Below are 17,392 nucleotides of genomic sequence, written 5' to 3' on the forward strand. Positions count from 1 at the left end.
AGCCTATGACATAAAATACTATTGAGAATCAACATTATTTAACTTACTTGTTCTGTACTTTTTAACCTGACCTCAGCTTCATTTATAGTTGAATAGTTTGTGTAGGAACATAAAATATTATCTTGTATTTATTATATTCAATAACCTAATATAGTCTTCACTCAATATTTATCCTCATTTGATTTGCATCCAAATGCTTAATAAATAATATGTCTATTATTTTGCTGTATCCCTGTTGTCATCCACAGTCCTTATCATCAAAAAAGCCTGGAAAAGACAAAAGATCCCATGACCAGGAAAAGGGCATTCCACTGACCAGGAGCAGCAAGAGATAAGGCTTAGTGAGATAGGTATGGGACAAAGGAAAGCCAAGTCTTTCTTTTTGTCCAAGCACAGGGCTAAGACAGGAGGGCTCAAAATCAGATGAAGCTAGGAAATCAGACAAATATCAAGAGGAGAGGATGATTGGTGGAGAGAGTGTAAGACCATCAATTTTACTGATGCCAAGAAATGGTGGTATGATACATGGTACTATCTGAAAAGGCACAGGATGGGGCTGACATAGACTCTCTTATTCAAAAATTGTTTGGAAAACAAGCAGCCATACGTAGGTTCTGAAAGAGCAGAGATCTTAAGATCTTTACTGGATATCATTTGTTAATAATTCTAATCCCCAAGGCAGATGAAATAACTTTCCTGGGTAGTCCTTCTGAAAGTGAACTTGACACACTGAATACAGAGCATTAATTTCATGTGAGCAACGTGCTAGCTGTGTGCCTTTGGGCAATTTTTCTTTTAAACACTTTTTTGTTTCAGTTTTCCCATTTCCAAACGGAAATTGTAATAGTATATTACCCACAGTGTTAGAAATAATAAATAAGTTAATATATATAAGTACTTAAAACACTGTCATTATGGATTATATTTCCCAGGACTTGGCTAAGGTAATGAGAAAGTGTAAGAGTTGTAATCGTTTTTTTTTTAGATGACAAGAGAGACTGAAATCTAGAAGTTCCACAAATATACATTTAATTCTCAAAACTTGCCTATTCTGTTCTACTGTATACCATTGCAGGAAAGGTGGTAGGTGGAGGTGGCAAGGGCTGCTAAAAGCAGAATGAGATCTCTCCTACTCATGTGGTATTTGTATCTCCAAAACTTTAGAGATGAAGAGGCCTAAATGAAAATAAGGCAGATCTCAAAATGAAGATTTTCAAAACTAAATGTGAATTGAAACTAACTCAAGTTACACACAGCTCAAACTCAGCTCTATATCTAAAGGAAAACAAAGGAACCAACCTTTCTCTTAGTTTCCCGACAGTGGAATGGTTATGCCCCATTTGGGGAAAAATAATATTAACTTTAGTCTCTATTATGACTTCTCTTTAAATCTAATTATCAGAATACAACAAAAAGTCTAAAAATATGACACATCGGTAGGGAAAGGAAAACATATATAATATAAGCAGAGCCACAGAGACTCTGATATTAAAATGTTAAAACAATGTATTAGGCCGGGCGCGGTGGGTCAAGCCTGTAATCCCAGCACTTTGGGAGGCCGAGACGGGTGGATCACGAGGTCAGGAGATTGAGACCATCCTGGCTAACACGGTGAAACCCCGTGTCTACTAAAAAATACAAAAAACTAGCCGGGCGAGGTGGCGGGCGCCTGTAGTCCCAGCTACTCGGGAGGCTGAGGCAGGAGAATGGCATAAACCCGGGAGGCGAAGCTTGCAGTGAGCTGAGATCCAGCCACTGCACTCCAGCCCAGGCAACAGAGCGAGACTCCGTCTCAAAAAAAGAAAAAAAAAAAAGCAAAAAAACAATGTATTAAAAATAAGTATTTAAATTTGTTCAAAATTATAGAAAAATGGGCAAAAATGAATAAAATTATAAAGAAATTTAGCAGAGAAGATATAAAATCTATATATAAAAATATGTGTTATTTCATGTTGGTGCAAAAATAATTGCAGTTTTTACCATTACTTTTAATGGCAAGAACCATAATTATTTTTGCACCAATCAAATATATATGTAATATACATGAGATACTATATGTATAATATATATCATATATGAATATACAAGGGAAACTACACAATTCTGATGAACTAAATCAAAGAAGGTCTAAACAGAGAGCTAGTTCATGAATCTGAATAGGAAGGCTTGATATTGTTAAAATGTTGACTATTACCAAACTGATCTATAGATTCAATGCAATTCCAATAAAAATTTCAGCAAGTTTCCCTGTGGATATGGACAACCTTGTCTTAATGCTTACATGGAATGGTAAAAGACCCAGAATAGCCAACACAATTGTAAAGGAGATAAACAAAGTCAGATGATCAACACTATCCAACTTCAAGACAGACAATAAAATTACAATAACTAAGGAAGTGAGGTACTGATGAATAAATAGAGAAATAAATCAAAATAGCCTATAAATGCACCCACATAAATGTAGTCAACTGACCTTTGACAAAAGAGCAAAGGCAAGTCAGTGAAGAATAGATAATATTTTCAACAAATGATGCTGGAAGAACTGGGTAGGAACATGGAAAAAAATAATCTAGACACAGACTTTTTTTTTTTTTTTTTTTTTTTTTTTGAGGCAGAGTCTCGCTCTGTCACCCCGACTGGAGTGCAGTGGCCGGATCTCAGCTCACTGCAAGCTCCGCCTCCCGGGTTCACGCCATTCTCCTGCCTCAGCCTCCCGGGTAGCTGGGACTACAGGCGCCCACCACCACGCCCGGCTAGTTTTTGTATTTTTTTTGTAGAGACGGGGTTTCACCGTGTTAGCCAGGATCGTCTCGATCTCCTGCCCTTGTGATCCGCCCGTCTCGGCCTCCCAAAGTGCTGGGATTACAGGCTTGAGCCACCGCGCCCGGCCGACACAGACTTTATACTTTCACAAAAATTAATTAAAAATGGATCATAGACCTAAATATAAAATACAAAATCATAGAACTTCTAAAAGGTAACATAGAAAAAAATCTATGTAACCTTAGGTTTGGTGATGGCAACTTAGGTGCAACACTAAAAGCACAATTTATGACAAAAGAAATTGGTAAGTTGTAGTTCATTAAAAGTAAAAACTTCTGCCGGGCAAAAGACACTACTAAGAAAGTAAAAAGACAAAGCACACACTGCAAGAAAATATTTGCATTATATATATATGATAAAGGACTGCTATTCAACATATACAAATTCTTAAAACTCAGTAAGAAAGCAAACAACTTAACTGAAAAATGGGCATAAAACCTGAGCAGACATGTCACCAAAAAAAGCCACCACTCCCTACCTGTTACTATGGCCAAAATCCAAAACATTGACAACATCAAATACTAGTGAGGATGTAGAATAACAGCAATGCTCAATCATTGCTGGTTGGAATGCAAACTGGTATAGCTACTTTGGAAGGCCATTTGGCATAATCAAAACTAGATACTCTCTTACCACAGGATCCAGCCATCATGCTCCTTGGTGTTTATCCAAATGAGTTAAAAAACCTACAGCCATAAAACTTGTACACGAATGTTTATAGCAACTTTATTCATAATTGCTGAATCTTGGAAGCAATTAAGATGGTCTTCAATGTAATAGGTAAACAGATAAATAAACCATGGGACATCTAGACAACGGAAGTTTTTTCAACAATAAATGAAATGAGCTATCAATTCACAAAAAGACGTGGAGGAATCTTAAATGCGTATTGCTAAGTGAAGAAAGCTGTATTAGTCCGTTTTCATCCTGCTAAAAAGAACTGCCTGAAACTGGGTAATGTACAAAGGAAAGAGTTTTAATTGACTCACAGTTCAGCATGGCTGGGGAGGCCTCAGGAAACTTACAATAATGGCAGAAGGTAAAGGGAAAACAAGGCACCTTCTTTACAAGGTGACAGGAAGAATGCTGAGCAAAGGGGGAAGGGCCCCTTATAAATCCACTAGATCTTGTGAGAACTCAGTATCACAAGAAAAGCATTGGAGAAACCACCCCCATGATTCAACTACCTCCACCTGGTCTCTCCTTTGATACACGAGGATTATGGGGATTACAATTCAATACGAGATTTGGGTGGGGACACGAAGCCAAACCATATCAGAAGCCAATCTGCAATGCTACATACTACATAATTCCAGCTATAGGAAATTTTGGAAAAGGCAAAACTGCAGAGATAATAAAAAAAAATTAGTGGTTACCAGGGTTTCTGGGGAAGGAAGGAAGGAATGAACATGTAAAACACAGAGGATTTTAGGTCAGTGAACACTACTGTGAATGTTACTGTAATTGTGGATATATGTCATTTTACATTTGTCAAACCCATAGATTGTATAATACCAAGAGTGAACCCTAATGTAAACTGCTGGACTCATGTTAGTAATGTGTTAATATTGGATCATTAATTGTTAACAGATTACCACAACTATACAAAATATCATTAATAGGAAAACTGAGAAGGGAATTAATAAATCATATAAAAACTCAACTTGCTTTAATTTTCCTGTAAATCTAAAACTTATGTCTAAAGTAAAGTCTATTAATTAAAACAGTAATCAGTGCATACAAATTCTAGAAATGAAAAATGCAACATCTGATGTTAAGGATTTATTTGAAGTGCAGAATAGACAGAAGCAAAAAATAAAAAATAATTGATGAAATCAAAAAAGTTTATTATTAACTATCCAAACTAAAGACTGATAGGAAAATTAGTGAAGAAGAAGAAAATAACGTAACAGAATTGCTTCAAGTATTCTAATACATGATTTACTGATGGGGAAGTTAATGAAATAAAAAGCAAATAATAGAGATGTATTTCAAATGGCCAAATACATAATTAACTGAATTGTGAGAAGATTAGAATGAAACGGAAGAAATATTTAAGGAAATAATGACTGAGGTTTTCCAAAACTCGTGAAGGACGGTGATCAACATATGAAAGAAGCTTAACAGATCCCAATGAAAATAAATTAGTAGACAATCCAACCTAGGACATCATAATCAAGCCACCAAAAGCCAAAAATAAAATAAAATTCTGAAAAATAACCAGATTTAAAAATAAACAGCATAAATACAATGATATAATAACAACTGAGTTCCCATCAGAAACCATGAAAACCAATGAATTGACATTTTTTAAATGTTGAAAGAGTTCACGTAATTTTCCATAGATTTAGTTTACTTTCTTTAACTGCTTTTAACTTTCTCAATAGGAAACATTGGAACATATTTAATTTGTTTATCAATTCTCCTATCGATGAATATTTGGTGTTCCTACACTTTTGCTAAAAATAGATAATATTTCTACAAAGTTTACTTTGTACCAGGCATTGGTCTAACTATTTTACATGTGTTACTATTTTTATTCTCTCAACAAAAATTGGACAGGTGGGAGTTTCTACAGCATGGAAATCAGCAAATGTAACAGATAATTTTTTTGTTTTTTTCTGCCCATGGAGAGCTAGTTGTTAAATACCAACTAGCACATCAGTGATTATCAGTATTGTTGCAGAAGAAAATTCCAAATTGAAAACTCAGTGGAGAAAACAACACTCACAAGCTTTCTTTAATCAAAAATTCAAAGAAAATGTTACTTAGGCCAGTGATATAACTCCAAATTCGTATTAAATAGCATAACCAGGTATTTACTTTAATCCTAGGCACTCATATTTTAAATCTTGCTATTTATTATAACTCTGCTAATGTCTAACAAGTTTTGTGAGTCGTATTATAAGGCACAAGAACAGACAGGCTGAACAACTCTTACTAACGTTAATCTACTAAGCAGGAATAAAGGTAGACCCCAAGAGTTTGACTCATTTCATTTGTGTTGAATTTCCGTATTTCTGTCTCTTCTCTTGGCACACAATGAAGAATAGAAATGAAAACTAAAATGAAAAGAAGACTAAGCTGTAAATAGTCTCCTTTTTCTTTCCTTGTTTTCCACATACGTGAAAAGGAAAGATTAAAAATTAGCTCATTCACTACTCTGTATTTCTCATTCGGTAAAAGATAAACTGGTACAATACAAAACAAACAAACAAACAAACAACTTCCTTTGATGTCTTACTTCTTAGCTGCCTCCTGTAGCTTTATAGCTCATACCTCCATTCAAAATTATTTCATGCATCTCTTGGTTTGTGCCTTGCATTTGCATTTAGCCAGATTTACTGGTGACAACAACAAAAAAGACAGGAACAAATTGCTTTCTACTGAGGCTGGGTTTAGAGAGGCAGGACTTAGTAAGCTTCAGACATAAGAAAACATTGCAGCTCCTGGAGTACCTTCTACTAAGCAAGGGATCCTCTCCATTACTTGGGTCCTTGAGAGGATTTTTGCTCCAAACACCAAGTTTAGTGATAAGAAGCCCAATACATCTGGATTCTGAAAAAAAGCAAGTAAATTTATAGGGACAATTTACCCACATTCTTCATTTACTTTCCCGCTCAGAAAGATAGTACCATGTACTGGAGCACCATCATGAACTTTTGGCCCACAAAAGGCCAGACATCTATCACAAAGCTGCCACGTGCTAACTGCAAGTCCTTTAACATCTCTGAGTATCAGTCATCTCTCTTATAAAATGGGACCACAAGTCCTACTTCACAAGTTATTTGGGGATTAAATATAATGCATGTTAAGCACTTGGCATATTAAATATGCTTAATGAACCATAGCTGTGTTGTTACATTTGCTGTTGCAGTTAACAGTTATTGTTAACAGAAAGAAAAAAAAGAATTTTGTCATTGTTAAAATTTACACAGTTGTGGTGATGGCCAGGCTTTATTCCAGTACAAATTACATGTCAAGATTATCTTTGAAACTGGGAGGGTCCTGATGGATAACTTGTTTTTACTGTAGTTATTTTAAAGTTTTGGTGGCATAAGAACCTCTTGAAATACTTGGTAAAATGCAGGTTCCCATGTTCCAGCCACAGAGCTTTTGATTCATTGGATCTGAGATGGGAACTGAGAGTCTACTTTTCAATCAATAATCATGTGATTCTCAAGTAAGGAATTTCAGAAATATGTCTGGGGAAAATATCAATTTGCCTTTACCTTGGGCCGTGTATTCTAAATCCATGATCTCATTTAATTTTTACAATAAACTTGGGGAGCAAAAATTGAAAAGAATGAAACTGAAAGTTTTTAGACTCATCTAAATACATCCAAATAGGGTGTGTGTTTCAAATAATTGCTTAACCTGCTCATACCAAGTCTGAACAAAGTGGTATGAAGTTTGCCAGGCCAGTGGCACAAAATCACATATCAAATTGTGTTTGCTCTAATCTGGGTCTTCTCGGGCCCTATTATCCCCTAGGTTTTCAGAGATGAATCATCTTGCAGACATTGAAGCACAGGACTGACTTCATGGGCGTATGACTTGTGCAGCCCTACAGGACTCCACACGAAGGAGGGAGCTGTCTAATGCTCTTCTTTGCCATCCTGAAATTCTCAATAATATTTGAACAAGGGGTCCTAGAGTTTTGTTTAGCTCAGGGATCCACAAATTATGTCACTGATCGTGTTGAAGTAATTTGGTTATATTGAGAAATTAAATCAGTAATACTGCCAGTAAAACAACAGAGTCTCAGAGATGGGCTTATTTGCTTAAAATTGATAGGGTTCAAGATTTAAATAGAAGTTGATGATCCACAACTCTATGAGACTTTACTCTGCAAGAAATTACAAGAGTCATCTGGAAAATGTCTGCATCCAGGAGAGGTCTTTAGGCAGTTTAAGAATTAAAGATCCTCAACTAAGTAAGCAGGAAAGATCATTCTTTAAGTCCGAGCAACTTAACCAGCAGAAACAAAACTAGCAACCCAGGCCCTCCTTCCTAACTTTACCATACTCAAATCCTTCCTGTGGTAGCTTTATGACCATTTCCCAAGGGTGCTGTTTCAGGAGAAATAGATATCAGACCATATTCTTTCCTTTGCAACCTATTCTAAAGTTAAAAGGAGTAATTACTTTTGTTCTCTGCATATTTCGATTAAAGCATAAAAATGTACTATTCCTTTTTATATGCTCCATTCTCCTCCTTTGTTTCACATTTGAACTGCAAAGCATGCTCATCTTTCTCTCCTTCCTCATCTTGAATGGTATTTCCCAAGGATGTTTTTAAAATACAGATAAAAATGTGAAACAGAAGGAGTATGAAAAAAGGGGAAAGAAATGCTAAGTGAATAAAAACTGTTTTACCTTTTTCCCCCATTATCTATATCTCAAAATAGTAGTTGGCCTTGTTTTATTTAAAAATATGACTAAACAAACTCAGAAACACCTATAATGTTCAAGCCCTAAATATCTGTCACTACAAACCAGTAATACAGTACAGACAAAACAAGAGGCTAACACATACAGGACAGTGTGGTGAGGAATGAATAACCATACATTTTCAGGCAGGCAAAAATGGGTTTGATTCCTACATCTAGCATTTGAGAATTGTGCCAATTTGGGAGAGTTTTTATCTTCTCTCAGCCTCAATCTCTAAATTTTTGAAATGGTAGTTTCATTAGGTACATCCGAGGGTGGATTCTAATTATAAACAAAGATGGATTGCAAGCAGACGGTGCAGTGTTAATTCTCCTTCCTGTGAGGTGCTGTCTTGGAAATCTGCCATCACTCCATCTCTCACAACAGAAGCAACCAACGAAAGCTTATGTTGTGAGAGCTGAAGTGATGGCGAAAGGAAAGAGGCAAGCAGAATAGAGAACAAACCAAGAGACCAAGGTAGATGGGAAAAGCATGAAAGACGGGAATTTAGGCTGGTCACTAAATGAGAATGAGGCCAGAAGCAGGTAGGAAAATCAGTAGGAACGCCAGTAGGAAAAAATCAGTAGGAACAAAGCCAGTAGGATCAAAGTCCGTATCTCTCGCCTGTAAGGAGATCAAAGGCCGAGGACAGGGCAGTTAGAAAAGCAAGCTTTGCTTTCACTCCCATTCCTGGTAGTTTAAAGATGTCTGCCAGTTCTTTAGAGTTCTATGTGAGCATTGTTTAATCACCAAGAGAAATGTACACAGGAGAAATGGAGACAATCTAAAAGGAGAGTAGGGGTGGTTATGACATTTAATGCTGTTCTTTCTAAAGACATTCTCCAAGATAATGGTTCTTTTTTTTTTTTTTTTTTTTTTTTTTTGAGACGGAGTCTCGCTCTGTCGCCCAGGCTGGAGTGCAGTGGCCGGATCTCAGCTCACTGCAAGCTCCGCCTCCCGGGTTCCCGCCATTCTCCTGCCTCAGCCTCCCGAGTAGCTGGGACTGCAGGCGCCCGCCACCTCGCCGGGCTAGTTCTTTGTATTTTTTAGTAGAGACGGGGTTTCACCGGGTTAGCCAGGATGGTGTCGATCTCCTGACCTCGTGATCCGCCCATCCTAGCCTCCCAAAGTGCTGGGATTACAGGCTTGAGCCACCGCGCCCGGCCATGCATCAGAATCTCGGGGCTGGTGGGAGCTCATTAAAACTGATTGAGATGACCCAGCCCTAGAGTTTCTTATTCAGTAGATAGATATAAAGTAGAGCCTGAGAATGAACATTTCAAGTAAGTTCCCAGGTAATGCTGATGCTGCTAGTCCAGGGATCACACTTTGAGAACCACTGCTTAAAGAGATTGGTGAAACCGCAATTGGAAGCAACCGTAGAGATCCAAGATTGGCATATTGATACTATCCTATCTGAAAGTTTCATGTCTTCAGTGTCCAGCTCCAGGTGCCATCAAATTGCCTTCAGAATTTACTAGACACTGCTGGTCCCTAAAAATGCAGTCCTAAAGTTGGTATTAATTTTCCAAGTTTGAAATCTTTCTTTTTATGTCTTAGATGTTTGATTTTTTTCCCACTTCAAAGTCCTATTTTGTTTTGCTTTCAGCAATCTTTGCTTAAAGAAAAAGGGGTAAAATCTTTACATGGGAATATAACCTTTTAAAAACCATTATAGAACACAGCCCAGCCTCTGAAAGGTGCATTAGGAGGACAGCTGTGGAGGAGGCATTTTGAGGAAATCTCTACGCCTGCAATTTGAAGGCCCTTTTAACCACCTGCTGTGTCCCAAAGACTTCAAGCTTTCATCCTCACAGACAAAATGATGTTTCCAGCCCTTTCCTTCAGCTGCCTAGAACTTCAATACACAAACACATGAATCTCACTGTGTGTGCGTGCATGTGTGTGTGTTTGTGTGTATCTAACTCCATTAAAGCTGTACTCAGAGTTAGCTCCACGTAGTCTGCTACTGACTGACATGGGGATGGTCAGTAAACTCTGACCATCTTCCAAAGAAATAGCAATCATGCGACATTAAAGATAAAGTAAAAGGGTGAAGCCTGAAACAAGAAAGTGATATCCTGGATAAGACTTGGAATCCTGGCTGATATTTGCATCTCAACCCAGTGGGTAAATATGGCAGGTTTATGTAAGCATTATTTGCTTTGAGTTTGAGTTTATATAGACATTTGGTTACGTCAATATAGCTTTCTAGAAGGAAAAAAATCATGAGTCAATTTTTATGATTCCAGCAGATAGAAATTAAAGCTCTGCAACAGGTCAGAAAACAACATATTTTGGTCTTGCATGCCTATCCCACATCTTGCTGCCTATCAAATGGACAGAGGCATCCTCCTCTGATTCCTCAAAAGATTCCTCCTATAGCAAACAGGCAGATAAAAAGAGATATCAGCTACTCTCGACCAATATAAAAATAGAAAGAGCTTCCAAACTATTATTTCCTAGCCAGCTTTTCAAGACTATCCGAATGCTCTGTCCATACTCTGCAACTATTACAGGTAAATATGACATTTGTATTATTTAGCAGCAAACATGACAGGGACACAAACCAATCAAAATAGATGCAGATCATACACAGATAATGTGGGTGTCCTGGTGTATATATTGGTTGAATATCCACTATGATTAAAAAGCATGCTCTTCATCATTATCTATCACTAATCTATCTTATGCTCATACATTTTGCAATATAGGTTCTAGGATCAAGATGTAGGGCTTAACACATGTCCTTCTGCCTCCTCATCCTCTATCATTGAAAGCATGCCAAATTTGTAGTGTAAATCCTTAAGACTCTCTAAGACGTGGAATTGGTGAGACACAGTTGATTGAGAAAATTGTCTATAACAAACAGAACATGACTGTTATGAAAACTGGAGTGAGAAGAAGGAGTAGCTCCATTGGTACTTCACGTCTTGAAATGATAGAGACCAGGAATAGGATCTGAATAGCTTATAAGTAGTTCAGCAGATAGCCCACAACTCTGTGTTCCATGATGGTTTCAATCAACGAGGGCAGTGAGTCGGAGCACTAAGGCCAGTGGCAGGACAGCGCCCTGAATAGATAACAAAGAAGGAAAAAAGGACACTCAGGCCCAGAAGTTAGCTACATGTATGTACCTGTAAGAAGCACGTCCTATCCCTCTTGCAAAATTTCTTACGACAGGTCAAACCATGTACACAGGTAGGCAAAAGAATCTCAGAGACAAACACGAGCACACAACTAACACAATAGAAAAAGAAACAAACTCAACATGCTAGAACATACGGCAGAAAAAAACAAAGGTAAGAAAGAAAGAAAAGGTGAAATTCATAAACCTAAAAGCATAAAAAATGGGAAAGGCTCTTTAAACAATAAGTTACTGTAGAACAGAAAAACACATACAACTTGAGAATGAAAAAATGGATCATCAAAAGAAAACTGGAAAGACAAATTTGAGACATAATCCCTGAGTGCTTTTCAAAAGAATGAGAAAATAGAAAAGAAAATAATTTAATATACAGAGGCTAGATCCTGAAGCATAAATATTTATTAAATACTTAAATAAGAATGCAAATAAATAAGAGCAATAAGGGGATTAGAAGGGAAAGAATTCCCAAAGACATGACAGAACGTTTTCGGCATTGAAGACAAACAAGTATTAATAATAAAAGGTCCTTCAGAATGTAACAAGCATTGAAAAAATTAAATACATGAGAATATATCGGTAATTACCTGCATCTCTCTGCCTAAGGGTATACATCTGCTGTTGCAGAGAAGAGGAGTCCAAATAAGGCACGCTAGTCTTGATGAGCTGAGGAGACAAGGATAGGAGTTCTGGGTTGCTGAAACAGCTTGAGTTTGCAGAGCAGAATACTAGGTGAGAGGGAGCTATGCCTTAGAAGAGAAGAAATGCCACAGAAGTCTGAGAATTCATACGGGCTTTTGGTCAAGGGGTTCTCTATAATGCTTAGCAGATATAACTTGCTGCGAAGGGCAAAAGAAACTACCATCAGAGTGAACAGGCAACCTACAGAATGGGAGAAAATTTTTGCAATCTACTCGTCTGACAAAGGGCTAATATCCAGAATCTACAAAGAACTCAAACAAATATACAAGAAAAAAACAAACAACCCCATCCAAAAGTGGGCAAAGGATATGAACAGACATTTCTCAAAAGAAGACATTCATACAGCCAACAGACACATGAAAAAATGCTCATCATCACTCGCCATCAGAGAAATGCAAATCAAAACCACAATGAGATACCATCTCACACCAGTTAGAATGGCCATCATTAAAAAATCAGGAAACAACAAGTGTTGGAGAGGATGTGGAGAAACAGGAACACTTTTACACTGTTGGTGGGATTGTAAACTAGTTCAACCATTATGGAAAACAGTATGGCGATTCCTCAAGGATCTAGAACTCGATGTACCATATGACCCAGCCATCCCACTACTGGGTATATACCCAAAGGATTATAAATTATTCTACTACAAAGACACATGCAAACGTATGTTTATTGCAGCACTATTCACAATAGCAAAGACTTGGAATCAACCCAAATGTCCATCTGTGACAGACTGGATTAAGAAAATGTGGCACATATACACCATGGAATACTATGCAGCCATAAAAAAGGATGAGTTTGCGTCCTTTGTAGGGACATGGATGCAGCTGGAAACCATCATTCTTAGCAAACTATCACAAGAAGAGAAAACCAAACACCGCATGTTCTCACTCATAGGTGGGAACTGAACAATGAGATCACTTGGACTCGGGAAGGGGAACATCACACACTGGGCTTATCGTGGGGAGGGGGGAGGGGGGAGGGATTGCATTGGGGAGTTATACCTGATATAAATGATGAATTGATGGGTGCTGACGAGTTGATGGGTGCAGCACACCAACATTGCACAAGTATACATATGTAACAAACCTGCACGTTATGCACATGTACCCTAGAACTTAAAGTATAATAAAAAAAAAAAAATAACTTGCTGCGAAGGTAAAAATGGGACACTGACTGTAGAGGAGTCATGAAATGCTGGGAGATATTGATGTTATGGACCCGCCAGAATGGACAGACTTTTCTGAGAAATGCAGACTTTCACTTGAGATCCTGGAAAGGCCCCATGTTTCAAGTAAGTAATATGCCATAGAGTAAGCACAGGGCACTAACCTAGAACTAAATTGAATACTAAAATAGATCCTCCTTAATAAGGAACAAAACCAAGTCTGACAGGAGTAACAACAAATAGCACAAGTAATCTAATTACTTATAAAAACAAAATCCAGCACTATTTAAAGGAAGGAAACATATTCCAAACTCCTAACAGTATGTCATAAATAACTCCCAGCATTGAATAAAAAATTACTAAACATGAGAGAAAGCAGGAAAATATGACCTGTAATAATTAGAGGGAGAGGATATAAATCATAAAGTGGTACAGCATTAAGAAGATTGTGATAATTTAAGAATGTATGCTGTAATTGCTACAGAAAAGCTAAAATAAATAAGGAATGAATATTAGAAGAGATTAAAAGCCAATAGAGGAAAATAGAAGATTTTTTTAAACTTGAATAACCAAATATAAGGCAGAAATAGAGAAAGAAAAATCCAAAACAGAAAGATGTCTTAAAAAAAGCAAGATAATAGAAATAACCCAAACATCTCAATAAACATTATATCCATTAAATGTAAATTGACAAATGACTAAAATTTAAAAAAAAATTAGTGGAGACGTTAGGAAAGCAAGACTTAATTATACATTATCTACAAAAGACATACTTAAAATATAAATTGTCAGAGGTTGGATGTAAAATTATAATAAAAGATATGCCATGCAAATAATAAACATATAAAGGGCATGATTATATTAATAGTGAAGTAGACTTAAAGGTAAGAGTATTACAAGCAATAAGAAAGGTAATATATGATGATAAAGACTCATCAGGAAAACATAGGAATTCTACATGTATATGCACTGAATATACAACATAAGAAATACAAGAAGAAATTAACCTGCGGAACTAAATGAAAGACACAAATTCCCTATCAAAATAGAAAATTTTAACACTCTCATCTTAAAAATTAGTAAAACATACAAAAACTCAGGAAGAATATAAATTATTGTAATGGCAATATGAATCAAGTTCACTAATGTGTATTTTACAAATACTACACTCAACATAACAGAATACATATTTTTTTCGAAGTCCACATAGAATATTCATCAAAATACATTATTTGAGTCTATTTTCTGTTGCTATAACTGAATACCTGAGACTTGGTAATTTATAAAGAAAATAAATTTATTTCCTACTGTTCTGGAGCCTAGGAAGTCTGAGGTCAAGGGGCCACCTCTGATGGGGGCATGCTTACAGCATCATAACAGGGAAGATTTCATAACATGGCAAAAGGGCCAAGAGCATGCCAAACTGACTTTTAAAATACACCTACTCTCCTGATAACTAACCCACGTCCATGATAACCCATTAATCTATTAATCCATGAATGAAGTAATCCATTCGTGAGGGCAGAGCCGTTATGACCCAAACACCTCTTAAAGGCCTCAGCTTTCAATACTGTGACATTTGGGAGTTTCAGTATAAGTTTCAGAAGGGACGAACATTCAAACCATAGCATAGATCATGTGTTGGCTATAAAATATATATCAATGAATACCAAAAATATAAATTTTACAGCGTATATTCTCTACTGATAAGAAAATTACAAAAAAGTCAGTCACAATAAGAAATAATAAAAGCCCCACATATTTGGAAATTAAAAACCACACATAAATAATCCATAGATAAAAGAAGTAATGACAAGTGAAGTAGAAAGCATTTCAAACTGAGTTATAATCAAAATACAACATATCAGAAACATATTGGGTACAACTAAATAGTGAATTAAGGACTTTTTTGCATTATAAGAGCATGTTAATAAAGATGGGAAGTTTAAAACCAAAGATCTAAGTTTTCACCTTAAGAAGCTAGAAAAATAAAAACAAATTAATCCCAAAATATGGAAAAGAAAAACCAATACAGAGCAGAAATTAATGAAATAGAACACAGACTGACAATGGAATAAATTAATAAAGCCAACACTGACTCTTAGAATAGATTCAGAAAAAAAGATAATCTCCCAACAAACCTTATTTTCATAAGGTTTTATTATTCTTATAATAGAGAAAATATTAATTTCCTACATCAGAACTGAAAGTGTGAATCCTATAAACCCTATAGATAATAAATTATAACAATGTACTATCATGAAAAATGATGTGCCTATTTATCTAACAACACAGCCCAAATGGTCAAATTTCTATAAAAACATTTCTTACGAAAATGAACACAAATAAGAAAAAATTATCATAGCCCATATCCGTTAAAGAAATTGTCAAGCAGGCATAAACAACTTCTCCCACTGAGAGAGACCAGAATATTGAGTAGACTGGCATACTCCGGATAGATCTTCAGAGAGAATTTACTGAGTAGACAGACAGACAACACAGACATTGAGGCTGAAAGGGAAGGAAGCTGGAAACCCCACATGGGTTTGCAGAGCACCAGGAGTTGTTCCTGTCCCTGAATGGCTCCTAAGAAAGGGGTGTGTGAAATAAATGCAGAGGAGCCCACTCTCAACATGGGCCACCAGGATCCTAACTGCAGGAATGCACACAACCCCCAGTGAGATTTGAGTTCACAGGGGGAACTGCCCAAGGAGTAGGCAGTAGCAGAGCTTGAATCTGTGTGGAGCCCAAGTAGTTTAGCATGGAAACAGCTACAGTGGAACACAGCCATAGATGCCCATTCCTAAATGTTCTCCATACTTTTGTATGTGGCTTTAATCATTTTTATCTGACAGAACTGGAGAGCATAGTGCAGGAAGAGGGCTTCCTGGAGAGCAGGAAGTCATGCATTTTAGACTCACCCTGATCCCACAGGATCTTAAAGATCTTTATCCTGTGGGATCAGGGTGAGTCTAAAATGCATGACTTCCTGTCTGCTGACCCCTCCCAGAGTTCCTGCCTGGGTACAATGGCTTGCGGTGCAGCCTCAGTGGCCCTGCTGGAGCACTTTTATTGATGGCCCCCTGCCATAGCATCTTCACCTGTGACATACCTGCTGCCCCACCAGAACATGTTCACTCACAACACTGCTACTGCCCTTCAATCTGCTTTCACTTGCAGGCTCCTGGCTGCCTCACCAGAGCAATTTTACCCATGACCCTCTGGACTGCTTTCATTCACAGTCCCCTGCCACCTGCAAGGATGCTTTTGTCCATGTCCCCAAACAACCCCACCAGAGTGGTTTTACCCTCGGCCTTCTCACCAAAGTGCTCTCACTTGCAGCTCCCAATGGAATATTGTTGCCAGCGGTCTGGGAGCACCTCAGCTCCCCAAGAACAGTCTGTGCTTGACCTCAACGGGCCAGAGGACAAAGCCATGGGCCTGATCATAGACCCCCAACATTAGAGCATGCAGCCTAGGGGTACTGAGTGAGCCTTGGCCCTTTGAAACCATCCAGAAATAAAGCCATTTGACTATACCTAGTTTGCACCACAGTTGAACTCTCAAGGGCAATAAGTAACATAAAAATCAAAAGTCCCCTTCAAGGGAAAGCAACTTCAAAGGAAAAGGGAACATCAGCTTCCACAGATGAGAAAAAACCAGTGCAAGAAATCTGGCAACTCTAAAATCCAGAATGTCTTCTTATGTCCAAATAATCACACTAGCTCACCAACAGTGGTTCTTAATCAGATAGAAATGGATGAAATGTCAGAAATAGAATTTGGAATCTGGATGTAAGGAATCTCACAGAGATATAAGAGAACGCTTAGCCCAATTCAAGGAAGATAGTAAAATGATGCGAGAGTTCAAAGATGACATAGCTATTTTAAGAAAGAACCAAAATGAAATTCTGGAAATAAAAAACTCACTACAGGAGTTTTCACAATACAATTTGAAGCATTAACAAGAGAATAGACCAAGTTAGGGAAAGAATATCAGAGTTTGAAGACTGCTCCTTTAAAGCAACTTAGGTAGAAAAACATAAAAAAATGAAAAAAACCTCTGAGAAACCTCTGTAAAGAGACATAACCTATGACTCTGCATTCCTGAAAGAGAAGG

The 17,392-nt window shown here is 37.3% G+C and overlaps 1 long non-coding RNA gene across 1 annotated transcript in view; it reads right to left on the minus strand.

Annotated features, from left to right (window-relative positions):
- The window catches only part of LOC105525803, a 523,125-nt gene that overhangs the window by 481,266 nt on the left and 24,467 nt on the right, over positions 1–17,392 (minus strand). The gene's annotated exons all lie outside the window — the stretch shown is intronic.

Source organism: Colobus angolensis, unplaced genomic scaffold (genome assembly GCF_000951035.1).
Source record: "Colobus angolensis palliatus isolate OR3802 unplaced genomic scaffold, Cang.pa_1.0 Scaffold56, whole genome shotgun sequence".
NCBI lineage: Eukaryota > Metazoa > Chordata > Mammalia > Primates > Cercopithecidae > Colobus > Colobus angolensis.